This window comes from Python bivittatus, unplaced genomic scaffold (genome assembly GCF_059951505.1).
Source record: "Python bivittatus isolate LINGU-HERP-01145 unplaced genomic scaffold, Pbiv_v1 ctg000700_np1212, whole genome shotgun sequence".
Classification (NCBI taxonomy): domain Eukaryota; kingdom Metazoa; phylum Chordata; class Lepidosauria; order Squamata; family Pythonidae; genus Python; species Python bivittatus.
Genome location: NW_028277098.1, coordinates 95,445,115 through 95,467,877, shown reverse-complemented (window position 1 = coordinate 95,467,877; position 22,763 = coordinate 95,445,115). Strand labels below are relative to the sequence as shown.

Here is a 22,763-nt window from a genome sequence, read left to right as displayed (position 1 = left end):
GTTTTGTGTACTGTACAAGGGGCATTAATTCTACCAGCCCCATAGCTTACTGTTGCTCCCTTATTAAGAAGCTCAGATCAGACATTTTCCCCATTATTTAACCTCCAGTGCCCTGGGCTTACCTTGGGTTAGAGTTGGCTGTTTATTGCAATTCTTAAAAAAAGGGCACCTTCCTTCAGGCTTATGCAGTACCCTATTAAAAGTTGGGCTTTTAATGAACAGGAGAAAGGTACTGTGCTCACATGAAGTCCAGATCACTTCCTTCCAAACTATTTTCAAAGTGCGCTCAGCCCCAAAGCAAAGGGGAATATTGCACACCCATTCATTTCCCCCTGTCTTTTCTTTATTGTCTCATCTCTTGAATTTAAGCTGTAAAATTTCAGATGCCAGAATCTGCCATCTTCTACTTCGTAAAGTGCAACACACATCAACATGAATAATAAATAATAACAATATGCAGACTGTTTTTTTAAAACCATCTGATCTTTAAAGTTAGGCCTTCTCCCTTCTACAGTTTGACTTGGGCGCATCAAGAAGGAAGGCAAGCCTGCATATCGTTTCATAGGTAAGCTGCATTTTATCTGTATTTGGAAGCTTGAAATGAGAGAAGGGCTTTCATCAAAGGACTTGATTTCAGGAGCTGTTGAATTGCACCAAATTCTCAGAGTTTGCCTTCCAGAACACAATAGTCACTCAGCACTCCAGTATGTTCAAGACCTGATACTATCATCTTGTTAAGAAGAAAAATTGTGACTTTAACTAAAATGGGATCTCATTCATGTTTTAGTAATGGAGCCTTTCCGTCAATGACTTTTAACAACTCTCTGGTTCAATAATAGATTTTTTTTTAAAAGGAAAAAAAAACGTGTTATTTTTGTTGTTGCCATTTAGCTTAGCATGCTGGTGGGGGAGAGAAATGTTAAAATTCTGATGTGATCTACAGTAGGGGCTTCCATTTTAAACTTTCCGGACACCCACTTTCTCACTAACGATATATTTCCTTTTGGCCCCAGTGCATAGCATGAAACAGGGGTCATCTCAAGGCTTCTCTGGAGAGGATGCCATTGCAGAATATAAACCAAAACGTGCTGTTTTAGCAAGACGGGTATAAATTCATTAAACCGTTTCACTGATTCTGAACCAGTTCTGAAGCATGGTATCCAACAGAAGGAATGTTCTGTACAAATTAAACAAATGCTCCTCTGTTTATTTATTCTTTCTACAAAAACGCATGAGCTCTTTTTGTTTCAGGCACATCTCCCCAACCTGGTGCTCTTGAAAAGAATGGCTATGGAGGCCTACCAATGGCTATTAGTGAGGAAAAACATATATGTTCAGAGGTAGTATATTCCAATACCAGCGATTGGAGAGCAAATTAAAGGGAAGTGGTACTACCTTCTAGTGGGGTCTGTGAGTTTCCCAGAGGCATCTGACAGCCCTGTCATGTTTTTAAGTTAATATAGATTTTCTGTTACAAAATAATTCCAAATGCACTTGAGGATATTCTTTCAGTATTGGGCACGCTTTGGGGACAATTTAATCCATTCCTGTCTAATAAGGTTTTATAAAGAAGGGCCCCAGCCTGATACATCTAGATTGGGACTTTCATTTTAACCATCACTTCTTTCAGTGAACTTTTCAGGTATCAGTTTTTCTTTGCCAAACAGCAAAGTTGTCGGCCTCGTGGGGTAAACCGGATAGGAATCACAACCAGATGAGCTAATTCTACTTGATTGTAAAGCTACGTTGACAGAATCTTGCAAGTCTGAAAGTACCGTCCTCCCCTCTGTCTCCTTTACAGCCCAAGAAACTAGGGAGGGTCTCTTCTGAGCCTCTTGCCCTGCCCACTATCCAGCTACGTTGTCTCTTATTTGATTGTTCCCTTGGCAGCGTCTCTTGGCCCAGTCTCCCAAGGTCTTTCCCACATACCATTACAAAAGTAGATAGAATTCCAAGGATCTCAGAAACCAGATTGTCATGGAGAAAATCTATCTATGTGGTTGTTAGGAGTCAACAGTGACTTGATGGCACATAATCAATCTATCAGTCAGAAACCAGAAGAGGAAGATAGCGTTGTAAGCATATTGGAACTCACTTTTCTCCCTACTCCTTCTGTTTGACATTTTCAAACCAGCACATGCAGGAATTGAAGGAATATGTAGTATGTTTGATTGGACATGGAGACTTACCAGGAAAATTGTGAGCAACGTTTCTATTTTTTATAGAACAGTTTCCATGGTGGAGACTTAAGTATTTTATAAAGGAAATAAAATTCCCCATTAGTTTTATGGCTTTTGACAATGCTTGCTGTGGATTCTGGGGCTTGAAGTTAAATATATTTGGAGGACATTAGACTCTTAAAGATATCAAAAGTTGAAATTCCTAGCTTGTAAATGAAATCTAATATTTTTATAATTCTTGAGTCAAACTTCTTTTTTTTTTCACTTCAAAGTGGATTACACAGAATTTCATATTTGTGTACACTATACCTGCTTGCATGACTAACCCTGCAGATCCACCATCTCTAGCATACTGTAAACAAAGTATCCATAGTAACAGCTAATTAGACAAGTATCCATTTTGTGATCCATAAAATAGAAACTCCTCCCCCTCATACACTTCCGCCAATGCACAAAAATGTAGCAATGTCTATAAAATATCCATTATAACAGAGAACATGACTCTAGAATTAGGATATTGCATTCATAATTCGGTCAGTAAATTTTTGGATTACGATCGGCTCCTTTTGCCTACCGTTGCAACTGACCACTGCTTTAGTAATGAGTAATTTTGGTCATTAGTGGTCTTAATGGCTTTCAGGCAGGTGACAACTGTGGTATAGGCCTACCGTATATGGGTTGCAAAAACCTGGATGAGCAGTCATTCAATCACTTTTGCTGCTTTGGGACCTGACAGACCTCATTTTGATGGAATTGCATGCCAGTAATTCCTCTGAAGGTTTATAAACTCCTGCTTGGGTCATCAGTGGTAACATCCAACCATCTTCTCTTCTGTTGGCCTCTTCTGTGATTGACTTTAATTTTTCCAAGCATCAGGGTCATCTCCAATGACTTTTGCCTTTGCATTATCTGTCCCTAATAATTATGTTAGAGCTTCATTATTTATGTTTTCAGTGAGCATAAATAATGAAGCTCTGATTTTACTTCATCTAGTACTGAATTATATGGGGTTTTTTTGTTTTTTGTTTTACTATCCAAGGTATTCTCAACAATTCTCTTCATTACCACAATTCAAAGATATCAATTTTATTTCATTCAGCCTTTCTGATTATCTGGATTTCACAGCTGCACAATACAACTGGGACAACCAATTATCTTAACACTGTGTGCCTGTATTGTCACTGTGATATTTCTGCATTTTAATATTTCATCAAAACATCTCATAGCCTTTCTGCCATGCAGTAGATATCTCTTTATTTCACAGCTAGAGTACTAACCCTGTACATTTTTGAACCTAGGAAGACAAAGTCCACCAGGTGGCAGAAAAACATGGATGTCTGGATATTCGCGATCCAGATTTGGTAGGCTTGTTGTGGTAAGTAACATGTTTGTACAATGTGGGCAGGGCTGCACATCTGTTTATTGGGGTTGTAATAATGATAGATATGATGGAGTTTCCCTTTATTGTTGAAGGGACATAGACACTGAAAACTAAAATGCGTTGCAAAGACAATTCTAGCTTTCATGATTACTTTCATGCTTTGCTCCATAGCTTAGCAAGCTTATTCTTTGGATAAAGCTTCCATATCCTTATATGGTTGCAAAGCACTGGAGAGATAGAATGAAGTAACAGACAGCCCTGCTGCTGGTAAATGGGCTCATTAGTTAAGGCTAATTGCCTCATTAGAAAAGGGCGTGTACATAAATGCAGAGATAATTTGTACGATATCCCAATTGGATAACTGAACAATTTAAAGAGATGGTTTTAAATTAAAGTGAATGCTGCAAATAGCTGGTTTTCAGTTGCCCAATATTGAGGTTCTAATCATTTTCCACACCCAGTATGAAGATAACAAACAGTGTATTTACTGTCCATCTCCCAATATGACCAGAGAACATTTGAAAAGTTAGCATTTTTAATTGTATAAATATGGGAAAGACTCATTTTTGAATCTTGATGTTCTTTAGCATAGTGTTTTGAGACTTCGTGATGAAGGGCCTTAGGTTTTGTTCAAGTGTATCAAGGAGGGTTGGATATTTTCAAATGTATAAGATACAACCTCTCATGTCTTCAGTTGCATTTTTATTTTAAGGGCTGTTATTTTAGAATTCATATATTTATCTCATCCCATCTTTCTAATTTAATTTTATGAAAGTTTCTACCCAATTTTACGTGCATTTGTATTGGAAGTGGGCAAAGCTATTTCCAATGTTATAAAGTTAGGGAATTGAACACATTCAAGAATGTTTGCAAGGAGTGACAGTAATAAGTTGAAAGGGGAAAAAAAAACTTTCTGCAGAAGATGAGAAATTTGGTAAATGATTGGTAAAATGAAAATGGCCAAAAGAGTTACAGTATGTGGAAGAGGCAATATCTAAAGGCATAACTCTGAATGAATGTTATCTACCTAAACTCTGAAGAACTGTTGGAAAATGAAATAAATATTCCTGGCCAACATGGTTTCATAATGTAAATAAGTACATTATGAAATAAGTAGATGGACCAATACATTCAGATGATATGATCTAATGAAAAGTGAAGATCAGCACTAGCATATAGAACAGCTAGAAATTCTGTGGCCCTTTACACATTATTGGCCCATAAATTCCATCAACTGTAGCCAGTATAACCCATGATCGTGCGCGATGGGGGCTGATGTCGAGCAACATCTGGAAGGGCACAAATTCCCCCATGTCTTGTTCTCGTGAAGGATATAGAGAAGTCAACTAGGAGCGGGTTATTTTAGAACATAAAGACACTCAAACCGATCTGGGTTTATAAACAAGGTTACACTCGAAAAGAAAGCTGTTGTTCCAATGCTTATCTGTCCTCCAAAGAGGTGTTAAGTAGACTGCAGGGTCTGGTGATAACTTAGCTCCACCGGTGTTTACGCTGCCTCTAAAGAGTATTTGGCTCTTTCTGACACCTCTGTGGCAGTGAAACAACAGAAGAATCCAAGGCTTTCCTCTGGGTAGGCAGAAAAGGGGACGTTGAAGCCTTCCTCTTAATCAAGTTGATTGGGAATTCATCGTCTTCTGCATCTTTGGGGCCCAGCTGGGCTCCTGACTCTGGGATATGACACCCTTTGATATTCAATTTATGCTTGTAAAACCTAGAATATGCTTTGTGGGCCCTGCAAGTGGCATAGATACTGCTCTTGGCAGTCTTTTTTGTTATGATGCTGCTGAAATTTGAAGAACAGGTGGGTCTTTGAATTGGAAGATTCCCCGACTTTGGAGTTTGCCAGCCAGGAGAAACTGTTTGCTTTATTCTGCCAACAAAACTGTTTTATGATAGCAAAGATGCACCCCAGACTGCTGTTATCAGGAATCCAGAGTGAATGCAGATTAGCAACTGAAAGTCTACTATCTGTGGTTTGCTTCCTGACTAAAACTCAATGCAGCAAAGGTTGGAGACCATTTAATTGAATTGTGGACATTTTTGTCAGCAACATCTGGCAACGTTACATCTCATTGCACACATCTCGGAGCGCAGTGCGTTGGCGCTGGCATCTCATTTCCACTTTGGACATTTCATCCTCATTATTGCATAATACATATTACAGGGGTATTGGTTAATGGATTTCTTCCTCCTGGCTCCACGTATATTAATGGGAGATGAAAATTGCGAGAGGTTTTATGGAAGAAGAATATCACAGCAGGGTATGTGTAACACGGACAGATGTTACAAATGAAATGGCTCATGACAAATAACAGGTTGTGCTATACGGTAGATATGCCACGTAACGGCCATGGAGAACCCATGGATGCGGTGAAGTTTAACACATGATCCATTAAAACCACTTTGCTTGAAGATCAAAAATTAATAATAGGTGTTTATGTGACCCGCAGGATCATTTCCTTGAATAGAAATTTAGGCAGCCAAGAGGCTGTTGTGTTAGAAACCAAAGGAAGCCACCCCCAAATAATTTGGAGTTATAGTTGTGAGTTACCCAGAGTCTTATGATTGGGGAGGCATAGAAATGTTGCTAAATTGATCAATGGGTGATTTGTTTGAATTCAGGGATCCCCAGGAATGTGTAAATGCATATATGTGGAAATTAATTATTGTTGGAAAAAATGATTTGCTTATTTTGTTTTACCCACCCACACACATATATATGCCACCCACTCCCACTGGAATAGATAGACAGACAGAGTCTCCTTTGAGTTAAGTTGAATTCCTTGTGTTTACATGGACAGATCCATGTAGTTCTCTTGGCAACAATATGGAAGGGGTTTACTATAGCTGCTTTTTCAGCTTCCCAGACAGGTCTACCACTCTGGGATTTCCTAAAATTCTCCCATCCAAATATTAACTAGGACTAACCCTATTTAGCTTTTTGAATCTAGCCAAAGGCAACCAGTGGGCACTTTTGTGTAAGCATGGATTAGTTAACTAGAATGGAAAGTTAACTAGAATGTATGCTCTCTCTTTCACACACACAATTAAAACAAACCCTCACAACTAGCAGCACACGCAGATGCGCACGCACAACCCTCTTCAAATTCTGAAAAGTCTGGTAAGCCACCGTGAATTTCCAAGATACAGAAGATATTGAGGTATCCATTAAGAGAAAAAGAAAAGCTGAAATAGGAGTGGAGAATCCATAAATTCTGGGCTCTTCATACAGCACCTTCAGGAGCCTAAATACCTACAGACATCTGCCTTGACACCTGGTTGTTGATTTGGCTTTTAAAATACTTTCTTTTAAAGAAAAACACCTAAATGGGAAACTGTAAAGCAAAGGGTCTCTATTTACAAGACTGTATTTGGCCCCAGTTCCCCAGAAGATTGTTCAACCATGAAACCTGGCTTGGAATACCCTTGGCTGAATTCAGAAAACATGGTAAACTGTAAAGCCAGGTTAATAAAACACACTTGCTGTGTTCACATCACATGCTCTACACAAACCAACAAAGCCTAACTAACTATTACTAACTAACTTACTTATATTTATTTTATTTAACTTGATATATTGCTAATTAGATGTTGCTACAACATAACATGATGGCTTGCTTCACACAACATGTTAAGACCACCGATAAGTACAAATAGCACATTGAACCCCAAACAACCATTTACCCTAATCTAGCATGGGCATCTGTGGGGAGGGGGGTTCCAAAAAAGTCAAGATGACAGCTTTGACCATGCAATTTAAGCCCCACCCTTTTTTTGCACTTTCACCCTTTTTGAAATTCCTCTGTTGTCTAGCATGTTTGATGAACCTGGATTGTCTTACCACTCCAAGATTTATTAACGTTCATTACTCTCACAGTTTTTTCCCTTTGATTCTTCCCCTCTTTTCCTTCTCTCTTGTCCACTGCCAATGCCAGACCTTCATTCCCCTTGCCACAATCAGCTGGTGGTCTTGCTTGGTTAAATATATGTATTGCCTTATTTACTCAGATAAAAATCCATGGAGGCCTGCTAGCCAATGTCTGCTGTGTTAGCACATCTCAAGGTCCCAACTCTTCATGATCCCTGAAGCACTCAGACCTTCCTTATGTGGCCACCAAGATCTACTTTTTAATATGACAGAAGGGTGAAACTATGAAGCCCTTGGGGAGTCATTATATCAACAATGTTCCATTTGAATTGGAGTTAAATCAATTTAATTCAGATTTAGGGGTTTGTTTTGAATCCACCTACTTTTTGGAATGTGGTCCATGGCATGGCAGTCAGAGGGCAAGCATAAAAGATGTCCATGTATGGAACAATTTTTATCTCCTTTTTGCAATCTCTACATTTCTCAAAATATGACCTGAATAACAGAGTCCTGTTATATAGCTAACATATGATGTTGAAAGTAACTCTTTGGGTTTAGAAATAAAAGCCTAATGCTTAAAGTCACCCACAAACAAACTCGCACACAAGATAGACATAATCTGAGGCAGTTTTGTGATTTTGAAATTTACTGTCTTGAATTGTGGTGACAGTTGTCAATGACAAACGATTGGAGTGGAGAGGATATATATTTCATCTTTGACTGACTTGACTCTGTAATAAGAGAATAATTTTTGATTCCATTTGAGCATTCCTTAACCCCATCTTTCTTTCTGGCAACAGGAAATTGAAATCTATTATTTCCCTTTTTCTTTTAAAAAAACTGTGGAGCTTTGGCACTTTTAGTTTCTGGGATCTGGAAAATTAATTATTATTAACTTCAGTCAAAGGTGTTCAAGAAATCAAAATGACTTAACCAACTCCATTTAGCTTCCTGTGTAGACCTCAGTTTGGGGAAAAATATATTTCTGAATAGTTATTGCAATTATCTTTTCCTTTTTTTCCTACAGCAGACTCTGTTAAAGTAATTAGATATTTTTATCTATAAAAATGAGTTATAGTCATCCAAGATAGGCAGCTTCACTTTTACATATGATTAATCTTATTGCTACTAAAGTCTGAGGTTTGTCTCTTGGGAAACTTTAATGACCTAAGTTTAATTCTTCTTTTAACCACAAAGAAAGTACAAGTGAACAAATACAAAACTATTCTTCTCCCAAAATCTAAATGTTACATCATATGGACTCCCCCCCTGCCCCCCATGTAGCTAATCTGTTTTTAAAAGGCTGTCTCTTGATTTATTTAGAATCCAGGGTGAAATTAGACCTAACTAGATGTGTAAGAGATTGTGTTGAGATGGGAAAGAAATGGGAGATTTATGTCTAAACAATCAAAAGACAGAGAGGGAATTGATTGATCATTTATCTCATAAACAGCAACTCAGTCCAGGTGGAGGGAAATCTGAGAAGAAGCATTTCAAATCACTCCAAAAGACTCCACCTTAATAAACTTACTAGAAAGGAGGCTGTGATAGTTCTGCGATGACCATTTCCAAGCATCACTTAACAGTATTTACCCCTAAATAGTATTAAAGATACTTGACTGAAATCAAGGAAGTTTTTGTTCCCTTGATTTTGCCCAGGTGCATAGAGCTTGATAGATCACCAGGAAAGAGGTATCTGGTTTTAAGAAGTGCCATTTGGTTGGTGCCCATGTGCTTTCTGAATCCAGAATGGATTTTCAAGCCATTTTGAATCCAGCATGCGGCACGGCCTACATGGTTTTCTTGGAGACCACACAGAAGTGGTTTGTCACTGTTCTTTGCCTTCCCCATCTAGCTACAGTCCTGGGGTTTCTTGGTGACCTTCCATCCAAGGACCAACCTAAATCAGTTAGTTCTTGCCTATTTATAAAGTAGTGTATGTTGGCTTAGATCATCAGGTTATAATGTTTGATAAATGAGGGTTGCCAGAGGGACATAGCAAATCTGAAATCACCCAGCATTCTACTGAGTCAAGGACAAGCAAGCTTTTTCAGCCTGGGACAGAACCTTGGAAAAATGATTTTGCTTTCCTAGGACCACATCAGCAGGAGGGTTGTTCTAATGAGTCACAGAGAAGGGTTATGGTCAAGATCTCAAGACTTTTTTCAGAATCATGGTCACTACAGTTCAAAATCTGGCACAAGCATGATTTCATGCTTATGAACCAAAATTTTTTAAAAAACCAAACTCTTACTGTGTGCAACTTCATGACAAAGAAATGTTATTTTCTGTGAAGTATGTTAGGTGTTTCAGTCAAGGCAATATCTTGGAATTAAGTCAAATCATGTAAGCTGGTCCATTTTTGCAAACACCTATGTTTTGTGTGTGTTAGCCAATGAGATTAATGCACATATAAAATGAAAATATGCAGTAGAATTCAATAGGATGCAATCAGCTTACATTCAGATATGTCAGTTTAACTGGGATGTAAATGAGGCTGTTAATTACTAGGTCCTTGAAAAAGACAAATTTCTCCCCTTTCAATCTTTTAAGATGTTATTAAAACACTCACCCACATGCCTATCGTAAATCCATCATAAGCCAAAGTTAAGTGTTTGTCTGTAACTTCTAACCCCCAAATTGTGTCACAGGCAGGGTATAGCTTTGGGTGTATGTGGATATATGTGGGTTTGTGTGTCTGTAGGCACATGTATAAAGTAAGCCCATTCATTATTAAACATTTTGAATTAATATGAAGATAGCAATGACTTATAGCCTGACAGTTCCCTTCAATTTTGACAGTTAAGTTGGAAAGAAACAAAGTTAGATTGTCCATAGGCAGAACAGTTACTTTTAACCATGCAGTTAATATCCCATGTTCTGCGTAGGCTGAGATTGGTATGTGCAACCAGGAGGCAAACTTCTGTTGGCTTCTTCCATGTGTTAATACCAGTGGATAAGTCATACAAATGCAGTTCAAGTAAATACTGCAAGAGCGCTGTCAGATAGGGATGGATCTTGGCACTTTTTCTATTTAATAAAGATGGGGGAATTTAAAGACCTCCCCTTCCCCTTCCCCTTGTAACTGACTATAAGCCACCTGTTACAGTACAAACAGAGAGAGAATTCTTTACTGTTTAACTCCCGCGCAAGTAAATTGTACCTTATGGAGAATTTGATTAATCTTTTGTCCGGTCTTTTAAAAAATGAAAGTAAATTGGAAGTAAAAGAAGAGGAGGAGGTATAGATTAGGAACTGCTTAATCCTTTGTTCCTTCTTCACTGACAAACTGGAATACTTTATTTATTTATTTATTTGTTTATTTGTTTATTAAACTTGTCCCTGCCCATCTCCCCCCAATGCGGGACTCTGGGTGGCTCCCAACATATTAAAACAATAAATAAATATACAATTAAAATTTATAACAGCACGCATTTACAAAAATAAAAGGAAAGGAAACACATTGTACATTATGTCCAGAGAACAGCAACCAAGATAAGGGATGTGGAAGAAAAAACATAGGAGAGTTTAGAGGTGTTAGATATATATAGCCTGGAGAAGGTTAGACCATAGAGACACACGAAAACTGTCTTCAAGTATGTAAAGGGCATTGTATAGAACAGTGTTGTCCAAACTTGGCCACTTTAAGATGAGTGGACTTCAACTCCCAGAATTCCCCAGCCAGCCATGCTGGCTGGGGAATTCTGGGAGTTGAAGTCCACTCATCTTAAAGTGGCCAAGTTTGGACAGCACTGGTATAGAAGATATCCATGGGTGGTGGTAATGGCCAAAAAGGTTAAGATGGTGGACATTGACTTTATTGACTTTTCCCTCCCCTTGCAGATGCCCCTGGATGGAATGGAACTTTTCATATTAGCTTTTCACTTAGTAGGTTACTGTTTTTCATGATCCACCATGAATAACAATGTGTTTAAAAGTTTTAGAAGCATTTAGCCTTTTCAGGGCTGCAGACATGTCTTTACTAGGTATTAGTTTAATTGCCTCATTCTGCAATGCTTCTGCAGATGGAAGGAAGTGGAATGGGTGCTTAAAAGATGCGGGTCAACAATATGGGGAATAGTTGTATAATGCACCACTTTCAAGAGAGCTGAAATGCAGTTTCTCTTGATGCAACTGGTTTGGGGGGCAGTATAAAAAACAGTCAGGGTAGCTTCTCATTGAAAAGCTATGAAAGCTGACATTATCTTCTTGCCAGAAATACATAAAACTAGTGGATAGCTGCCCATTTTTAAGGATAACTGAGCAGGAAAACAAGATATGGTATTTGGATCTTCTCATACCAAAGGGGTGCCTATGATTTTGGGGGGGGGGAGGTTTTCCTTTTATATTCCCAAAAATTAAAAAAAGAGAAAGCATGGAGGTACATTTTATATAAGATTTAATATAAGATTACACATTAGTACCAATGTACGTAATACAAAGGTACAGAATTCTTTTCTCTAGGAAACATTTAATAAAGTTTCAAAACTCTTAGCCAGTAGATTGAAAAGGAGACATTGTAGCAAGATAATAAAAGCTTTGAGGCAATATGATGGAAATATTTTAAATAACTCAAAGTATATTGCAAAAGCATTTCCAATATTTTATTCTAATCTACATGTATCTAAACAAGTGGATGAAATTAAGATTGAGCTTTATTTAAAAAGTATTCAAATAACCTTCATGCCATGAAATTTAAAAAGGAAATCTATAGGCCAGTTACACTGGAAGAGATAGGAAAAACTGTTAAAATCTTGAATTAAATTAATCGCTGAGACCAGATAGAGTTCCATCAATTTTTTTCTAAGATATTTTTGAGCAAATAGTTCAAATCCTGCAGTAATCTCAATAGTTATGATAAGAGCAGAAATACCTAAAACATGAGAATCATCTATAATAGTTCCTTTGCATAAACCCCTCTAAAGAACACAGACATCCAAAATTTCTCAGACCAATTTACTGCATTATTAAACTACAACTCTAACATTTTTCATTTCTAGTTTAGCCAATACTTTACAACAAATCTTATAAATGAAGCCAACAATTACATCTATATATCAATCATCTATGTCCTGCATCTATCTCAGTGTTTCTCAACCTTGGGAACTTTAAGACATGTGGACTTCAACTCCCAGAATTGCTCATGCTGGCTGAGGAATTCTGGGAGTTGGAGTCCAATGTCTTAAAGTTGCCAAGGTCGAGAAACACTGATGTAAATTCTTGGTCATAGTTCATGTTTCTCTCTCCTTGCTTTTCCATGCCTTTTATCTGTTTTGGTTTGAAGTTTGTTGATGTTCAACAGAATACATAAACCTCAAGCTATCTTTATGGTAGCTGAACCGAATGGTGGTGTACATGCTCTGATCTGGACATGTGGAGGGACTGGGATCATGCTGGGGGCAAACTAAACCTGGAAATCACCCAGTTATTTTCCAACATTTATAACTCTGCTTCCACCATTTTGCCTTTCTTGATCTCTCTTTGAGCCCTTGAAATCAGGAGACATCTCATCCTTTTTGAAAAGGTTATGGCTGGTATGTTTCCATGACATGTTAGAGATGTCCATTATGCAAACCTATCATAATTTATTATTTGTTTAATTAGACTGATAGCCCTTGAATTTATTTTGTACAACTCAAGGTGGTATATATAATGCTCCCTCCTCCTATTTTTGCCACAAAACCAGCCCTGTAAGGTGGGTTGGACTGAGAGTGAGGGATTGGCCCAAAGTCCCGCAGGCAGTTTTCAAGCTGAAGGGAGGATTAGAACTCATGGTCTTCCAGTTTCTAGCCCAGCACCTTACCCATTACATTAAACTGGTTCTTCCTTCTCATAGCTACCAAGTGACTTATCAAGTATCCTTTCATTTGGAAAGACTGGAGAAAGAAACCGATAGTTGTGAGCCCTTGTGAATGTAAGTCTGTGGCTTTTTTTTCATTGCAGTGCGCAATTAATGGTTGTGCGTGAGACTTCATTCTTGTGTACAGTGAAGATGCTAATTTAGCCAAGTCATGTCTGGGCATTTTTGGGCAAGTCAACTGAGAAGCGGTATTAAAGGTTTAGGCATCTGGAGATTGGAGATTTACTAATTGGGTGTGAAACCTGACACCCTTTGCCCATCCACTGATTGCTCAAATACAAGGTTGGCATCAGACAGCATGCTTAATCTGATTTCTGAACTATATCTTCTGCATTCATACAATATATGACATAGATAATGCCTGTTTTCATACAACATTCTAATCCATTTTTTTGTTTTAATCTGCACTCAGTCGTTACTGACTCTGCAGTGACTGCTTTTGGACGAGTCCCTGCAGTTTTCAAGGCAAGGTGTTTTTCGGAAGTGGTTTGCCAGTGCCTCCTTCCTAGAGCAGAGCCCAGCTGGTGAGTGCAGGAGGCGGGGTTTCTGTTGCTTCGGGCCTTTTTCGGGCAAGCGCAGCTTCCGCGCTACCGGCACCTGCTCCCGACTCCTTTTGCAAGGCGCCACCAGCATTTTCCCTCCCATTGGAATGAGAGTACCCATTTATCTACTCATGTAAGTTTTCGAACTGTTGGGTTGACAGGAACTGGGGAAGGAAGCAGGAGCTCACTCTGCTCCGCGAAGGCTGGGCTCGAACTGCTGAAGTGTTGACCATTTCTGGCCGGCAACTTTCAGCGTGATCAAGCCACTGTGCCCCTGTGTCCCCTATTCTAATCCATGCCTCCCCAATCCAAATGCTAACCAGCAGCATCCATAGAATCCCATGCTTTGGTCAAGATGATGGAAGCAGTGTCATGACCCAAGCTCTGCCCCTTTCATACACGCAACATCGCTACACACATCTAAAACTGGCAGAGCTTGCATTATCATGGTGCAGTAGTTTCATCATTTGCTCCCTTGTCCCCCTGCGGATACCTCTGACCCTAACGAAGCTTAAAAACTAACCCAGCTCATCATGGTGTGAAAAGGCAAGTACTACATCATTAACTTACATGGTAACCCTGCCAGTTTGCCTAACCCAGAGGTTGTCCTCAACCTAATTTTAAGAGACTTCTTCAGGAGATCAGTTCAAATTTCTCTTGCCAGGTAGGAAAGAGAAAAGAGGGTGACAAAGAGAAAGGCAATGAGTGAACAGATAGGGAATACTGCTCAGGTGTAGCCCTGTCTAGGACTGTCGCCACCTCCATATTCCAGGATGTGATCAAGTCGTAGCAGATCTGCCCACCATGGCCTTGTGAACTTCCCCAAGTGCTCTCTAGAAACTCGGAGAATTCCTCTGATGCCTGAGGTGGAATGATCAAATGGATCCTTTCTTCCTGTTGTGAATGATGGCACTGGTCAGCTCCAAAGCAGAGAGTGATCTGACTATGACAAGGACAGATGTTCCTGTGCCTACCAACTCACATCACATCTGCTCTGAGATAAAAACTAGCTCTAATGTGTGGCCTCCTGCATGAATGAGGCCCCTGATGACCATTAAATGTACCAACACAATGTTTTACCCATCTTTAATGCTTAGTTGCTGAGTGCTAATATGTCAGGGAGAGCCTTAATGGGAACAGTACTCTCTAAAAAGAGCCCCAGACCAGAAACAATAAACCAGTATGATTTGTTTGCATTGCTGTTTCAGATCCATATATAATTGTCACTTGTGTACTTTCTAAAAAGAGCCCCAGACCAGAAACTACAAACCAAAATGATGTTTTGGTATTGTTATTTTCAAACCTCTATATAATTATCACTTGTGAACAGGTTTCCATTTTAAACATTTTGGGGTCCTCTATGATGAATTATATTCTTGCCAGGGGACTAGATCAATTATCAGATCTACTCCTTCTAAAGATAAGCAACTAGTATACAGAACAGGACTGGGGAAACCAGATTTGTATTTTTAGAAATATTTTGGAAATGGTTTCAAAGGACTTGCCTGCATCTGTCACAGGAAACACAGCTGTTCTGGGATGTTGGGAGTTTCTTTAGAAGTTTGGCTACTTGTCCATGGAGTTCAGGATGACCAACAGTGGCTGGCAGCAACTTGGTAGGACAGGAGTGGACAACTTAAGACCAACACACCATACACAGCCTCTGAAATACTCTCACCATGTGGCTTAAACACAACAGTTTCCTGCTGTCTTGAATTGGCCTTAAACAGTGAATAAACATGCAAATCCAAGAAAAATAGCTTCCTGAAACAATGACAAAAATTGAAAATCCCAGTCGCATCCATTTTACATCACATTCCCACCTACTGTAACCCTCAACACTAAGACAGGCCACAAAAATAAACAAGTGAATTTTTGCTCTGCACAAAATACTCCATCTGGACCATTTGTGTGCCAAAGATGCGCTCTACCAAAGCTACAGTCCTTCCCCTAAAGCGACAAAAGCTATGCAAACAAAGATGATTTTGCAGCTAGAATTGTGTTGTTATTTTGTACTGATGCTGCAGAAATTACGAGGTAGCTATGATCCCAAAGTGCTTTAATCAGCAACCGTTAAATTCTAACTGGTCAAAATGGGGCAGTGTTGGAGCAATGTTGCCCTCTGTTAACTAGGACAGTGCAAGAAAATTAATCAAAGATAAAGGTTTGGGCCAAGATGGCTTTTTTGATCTGGGAATCATCCAAGCACTTGTTTTCTTTTTTCTTAATTGGTACCATCTGTTTGAAAAGGATCAGCTCCAGGAGAAGGATTTCTAGAGACAGTCGATTTCCATTGCAAGGTAGCATTTCTATACAGGACTTTGTCTAGACAGTATATTTCAAGGACAGATATGCTTCAGCGCTGGGGCTTTTCCAGAAGATCGTGTCCGTCCCCCAACCAGGTGCTTGGAAAGAGAAGAGGACAGCCCTCATTTGGCAGCACCCTCAAATCTCCCTGCAGCCAAAGCTGCAAAAAGGAAGCCTAGATGCATCTAGTTACATGTTTTCAAGCTGTACTCAGCTGTTACACTGTCAATAGCAAACGCTGGAGTTAAACCCAGACGAGTCAATGCAAGCCAATGTTTTGCTGATTTTTATTGCACCACAGATTCCCAGCCTTTTCCTCTCTGCAGACTGATATATCAGGGCTGAAGACTTTTCTATGTCAGGACTGCCTCTAAAGGATCTTCTGGTGAAGGAGAGGAATTGGTGCCTCTTCAGAACCTGGATTCAGAGAGACAGGGGGACCAGAGTTCCTTGTCTGGGAAGATCGGGAATGGAAGTCTTCTCCGGAATTGGAGTTGTTAGGACTAAGCTCTCTCCTACTAGAATAGAGAGAACTCAGGCTGTAAGAACAAAGAATCAGTGACCCATCAAGGCTAAGAGTCAGTAGAAGAATGGTAGATTTTAAGCATTCTAAAATGTTAATTGTATAGGGTAAATATTTAATTGTTTATTATTATTATAAACCTCTGAGATATGAATGAATGAATGAATGAATGAATGAATGAATGAATGAATGAATGAATGGATGGATGGATGGATGAATGAGTGAATTTTGGGAAGTGGGGGCAAAGGAAAATCAATGCATTAAGTCATGTGGAAGGTTATTTATTTTTAATGTTGTTTTTTTAAACAACAACAAAGCCAAGTTTTTGGGGGGAGCCACTGAAATTCGACAGCATGCTATGACCCGGTTATCCACTTTTGGCCTAAACTGACTCTTCAGCTCTATCATTGTAGGAATCCAAGACAAAATGTTATTTTCAAGTTAATTCCCAGGCATGACGTATATGGGAATATGCCCTCATATCATAGTTCTGGCCCTATTTTGTTCTTCATTAGGGGGGGAAAAAATCAAACCCAACCATCAGAAGAGTTTCTTAAGAATTGCTGGCAGTTTTTCAATTGAAAGTAAGTAGCTGTAGGACCTTGTAGAATTCATACAGGAGGGTTCATATTATTTGTCTTAAATACCACTAATAAAGCTTACTTCAGCTAGGTTATAGGGTTTGTCTCTGCGTTAAGTCTGTTTTAATAGATGAGTTTTAAAATGTGGCTAGATTTCTTTTGCATTTCCTATCTCCTTTCTTTCCCCCCTCTTTGCCGATGCCTACTTGGTTAGCAGGTTGCATGACTGAGTGCAAAAGTGGTGCCGCAGTTAAGGTGTTTTCAGTCCCCCCTTGGCTATGGAAGCTCCCTCGTTGACATTGGGCCAGTCCTCCTTTTCCCAACATACTTCCCATAGTTGTTGTGGCATAAAAACACTGGGGGGACTGCTCTGTTTGTCATCTTGAGCTCCTGGTGGAAAGATGTCATACAGAACTAATGAAAGGGTGAATAAATGAATAAAGGAACAAAACACTCATCACTGAAGCAAGACAGAAGTCATCAAGCCAGCACTGGCTGTATTTGTCCAACACAAGCAGATAGTATTGTCGAAGAAAAAACCCTGCCTAATCCCCAGGAAGAAACACACGTATTCTGACACCAAAACAAGCAGCCACTCGTTAACCCAACCCCCCAACCCCCCCTAACCCCCCCCATCCCCCTTCTTCAGATCTCTGTAAATACCCACAAAAGGGTCACCTTATCCTGGGCACAGAGAGAATTGTTCCTGTCTGTGCTCCTGCTCTCTGAAGATGCCGGTCACAGATGTTGGCGAAACGTTAGGAAACAAAACTTCCAGAACACGGCCACACAGCCCGGAAGATCCACACCAGCCAAGCAGATAGGTCAGTTCAAGACCTAGGGACTGCCATGTGGAAAGCTTGGTTAGTTTTTACCTTGGGGTATATGCTTGTTTGTGGATATGGATTGTTGGGGAAAAAAGATGGAATAAATCTGGAGGACACATAGGGCTGGAATGTCAACTAAAGTGCATTTTATTATAGCATATACAGTATAGACTAATATAGTGAGTCATTTATGATGCTAGTGTCCAGTTGCCCTGGCCTTATTTAGTCTATGGGTGCGTGCACATGTGCTTGCTTAATTACAAGCCTACTGAACAATTTGAACATCAATTTCTCTTCCTAGCTTCCTTCCATCCTTGCAGGAATTTCGTGCTTCTGCACTACCGGTTAGATCCCATATAAGCACATATGCAAGTCAAGGAACCAAGTCTATTCCTAAAGCTAGATTAATTTCTTGAATAGTTCTGGGTCCCAATTCCTTCTTTTGCGTCACTAAATTAGTTCTTTTTCATAATCATTATAACTTACACTATGTCTGGATCTGTTCTGTCCTTTTCCGACCCTCCCACACACCTGTTGAACCAACCCAGTATGCTGGATTAGTAGAGGCTCAGTGCATAGGGAGTCCCCAGTTTAAGAACGAGTTCTGTTCCCAGGGTCTGTCCTTAAGTTGAATTTGTATGTAAGCTGGAACAGTATTATTGTATAAATACTGTATAAGTATTAAACACACAAGTTTTGTGTATTTACCTTGAACTATTGTGTATTTAACTTGAATCATTGCATATTTAACTTAAACTTTGCTACAATAGGCTCCTTTCTTAACTATGGGTCTTCCTTAAACCAGGCGTTATTAACCCAGGGACTTCCTGTATTGTGAAAGCCCAGAAAAGGGATTAATTTAGTCCCTAGGCTGAATGTACTGCATAAATACTGCCTCTCTGTTCCAACCAACATAGCCCTGAGTTCTCTGGGAAGCTCACAAGCATCCCTTATCTTGATGCCCAGGTCTTTGTTTAAACATCAGGGAGTCTGAATCATGCAGCCTTTGAATGTGAGTGTGTGGCTCGTCCCTTTGGTCCTTACGCGATGCCTCTCTGCAACCTTCTCACAGCACGATTGTCCCTCCACGCCCAGAGTCACTGAAGAAAACCCAAGTGGTGATTAAGCATAGCAGTAACTGGGAAGAAATGGTTGTCTGTAGCCCGGGTTGCTTTTAAACAGCTCCTTTCTGCTTTGGCTTCAGCGCTCGGCAGGACCATCTCAAAGCGGTGCCAAAGGGCAAAATTTAAAGTGGCTTTTAATGGGACCTCCTAAGGCTCAGGGAAGTCAAACAGGCTAGCATTTTTCTTTTTTCTTTTAAAAAAGAGCTTGATTGCCAGACTTTTTATTCCCTCCCCCTCCCTCCCCCGCCCCCAAGAATCTACGGCTCTGCTAATCACACAAACACTTCAGCCCGGCTGCATAATATTTTTCTTCACGTGGGCTACTGGAAAAGGGAGAGGCGAGGAGGGGATAAAAAGGAAAGAAAAAGTTCTGCACAGTAGGCAAATTTAAACTAACTTTTAATTAACATTTAAGACACAGAAGTCTGATCATGCAAATTTGTTGGCGTCGCCTCTCGCTTGCTTGATTGTTCCTGATTGAATATGATAAAAATAGACTTTATGTGAGCGGTATATGGGCATGGATATACCCTTCTCCCTGATTAAATGCTTGCTTCAAATGGTTGTCCACAGATGGCTAATAACCATGTCCTAGGTAGAAGAGGAGACACGTGTTCCACCCTAAGTTCTGAGAAGCCAGATGTAACCCAACCCTGATCTTGGATGGAGGGAATCATATTATCTTCACCAAGCCTGAAAGGAATTTTCATTATGGGATTTTACCAATACTTATTTATTTATTGCATCTACTGTATATCTCACTTTTCCTCAGATGGTGGCATACCTCCTTTGATTCCCTCAACAACAACTTTGTGAGGTGGGTTGGGCTGAGACAGAGTTATCCAATGAGTTTTGTGCCCAAGTGGGAACTTAACCTTGAAAATACGTCATCAGACACAGACAGAAGGCATCCTGAACAACACAGATTTGTAAGACTTTGCATGTGGGGAAGGACTTTCCCTTGGTCTATTAGTACTTTTCTGTTATCATTTAGATCCTTCCAAAAATAGATTTGGGGGCTAGGGAAGAGATCAGGTCTGAAGAATGTTTGCTCCTGTTTCCTATGCATCTCCTCCAAAGTATTATTTATATATAGCACGGATCGTGACTCCTGGTTATTTTTCATATCCTGGGAGATTCAGACTTTTTACACAGAGGCAACATCTGAGCATACTCCCACAACAAAGTAGACCATCCCTAAGTAATGAAATCCAGTATTAGCTGTTTCTCATAAAAGAAGTAAGGTATAAGCAAAGTTAAAAAATTTCCTTTAAAGAAAATAATTGCACAGATAGGATTGAATGTGTGGCTCATAAGACGTTGGTAGAAATGAATCTAGAGCTGGTTTAATTCTTTGAGCATCAAAGGCTGCAAGATATATATGTGAACAAATTTATATAATAAGATAATTAGCTCTTTATCTTTCTTGCTCAGGCACATCTTCCTATTTGATAAACAGCTGTGGGGATATGACTAAACTTGCTGCTTCAGTCAGGCGATCATTTCCGTCAAAATTATCAGTCAATGGCAACATCATTGCTCAGAGATTATTCCTTAAATTGATTGCTCTTGATAGACTTCTTGATTTAGCACTGTGGCCCTTATGAGGGCATGTCCATTCCTTCAACCGGGAAATATTTTAAATTATTTCCACAAATATATTTATAACCATGGCAATGACATTACTCTAGAACCAGAGTCTGTGCTGACGCCATGTTTCTTGAGTGAAGGCACGTATACATAAAAATCTGGTCCATATGGGGTAGCTTCCTAGTTAACCACCTAGGATATCCATAGATGGGTCAAAGATGTCAAGATGGCTGCCATGACCACATGTTTGAAGGGCGTCCCCTTTTTTATGTGTGCTGCATGCACCACACATGGAAAAAGGGGCAGGGCTGAAGTTGTGTGGTTGCAGCTGCCATATTGAATTTTTTGACCCTCCACGGATGCCTCTGGCCCACCAATTTCTTCTGCTCTCATCCAGCTTTTAACTTTAACTCAAACATTAATTCCTGCTGTGGAACACACACATCATAGCAGCATTGCATGGTCATGTCCTCCTGGACTACATTTTTATCCTAAAACTATTAAGTCTCCAACTACCTTTTTTGATTGACAGGTAATTTAAGAACTCGATGAGATACGCTTTCGAGTGCTTTAGTGCCGAACTTGAGTCCTTGATTTCTTTTCTTTCTGGCACCACTCCAGACATAACCCTCTCTTGCCATTGTTTGGGTGGTGTCTTCTCTGCTGTAACTCAGGGTGCAATTATTTTAAATCACTGCCTAGCTCTCTGAACAATAACCCAAATTCTGAGTTACAGTCTTTCTCCTAAGAAAATGTTAACGCTTTTCTGTAGTGGAACGAACCCTGTCCTTTGTGGTTCACCTTTTACTTCTCCTCTAGATTTTTAGCAATATAGCCCCCCACCCCTTGCTTTTCAGGGCAGATGTCCCAAAGGAGTGCAAAGGAATATTCTTATGGGAAAGCACTGCCTGCTTTTTAGGCAGGGCTGCCCTTATCTGCTTTAATTGTAGGGTGTCCTCCCCACTGTTGCTTGGGCCACACAGGAGGCCCTTCATTCCTTCAGATCTCCAAGTTTGGAATGATGATAGAAAAACTTGATAGCCAAGTCTAGTGGTGCTCAAGGCACTAGTTCTCTTCAGTGAGCAGATCAGCATGAATGCAGAAATATTATTTGAATAGCAGAAAAGCTACCTGGCAAAGAGAGGATTATATGGACAAATGCAAAATAGAAATTATACCCACTAAGGGACAATGTATATGCTAATCTGACACTTATGCCTGAACTCAGATTCTTCACTGAGAACCAAGGTGATGTACTGGTTAAGGTGTTGGACCAGGAATGAGGGGAGACACAGGGTCTCGTTCACCCTCAGCCACAGAAGCTCCCCGGGGGACTTTGGGCCACTCACTCTCTCAGCCCTAGCAGAATGGGAAAAATTAGGAGAAGCGAGCCTTTGGTATGCTGCCCTGAGCTCCTGAAGGAAAGGTGGGATATCAATCTAATAAATGAAATAATTTAATTATTCTTAGGCTGGATTCGCACAACATGCTTAACCCAGGCAGTTAGAGCTCTACCAGTTGCCTCTGCATAATGTGAACTACCCAGTTGATCTGAGTTCACAAAACAACTATCCTGGTGAGTGTTTTTTGTGGCTTACTTGTTCTGTGAACTCCATTGGGATAGTTCATGGTCCAATGTACTGTGCAAATCCAGAAAATGGACAATTGATTAACCATAAGAAGTACGTTGCATGAACCCAACCCTGTCCTCTATTGTGTGATTGCAGAAAATGGATCAGTTCAGTAACTGCATTGCACAAACCCACTATCATTATCCTTAACTTCCAGGAGACTTAAGGCTCCTTCTCAACCAGCATCAACTTTCCTCCTTTCTCCATCAGCCACTTCATTTAATTCTGAAGTCCTCCCTGTCCACCCACCTGTCAAGAAGAAAATAGACTCTTTTATGGCTTTTCAATGAAGCATCGAAGTGGGACTTTGATCATGCAGTTGTGGCTG

At 39.8% G+C, this 22,763-nt stretch overlaps 1 protein-coding gene across 1 annotated transcript in view; it reads right to left on the bottom strand.

Moving 5' to 3' along the window:
* Positions 1-22,763, bottom strand: part of CDH4 (cadherin 4) — a gene marked incomplete at its 5' end in the record, with an annotated part of 288,665 nt that overhangs the window by 33,511 nt on the left and 232,391 nt on the right. The window lies entirely within an intron of this gene.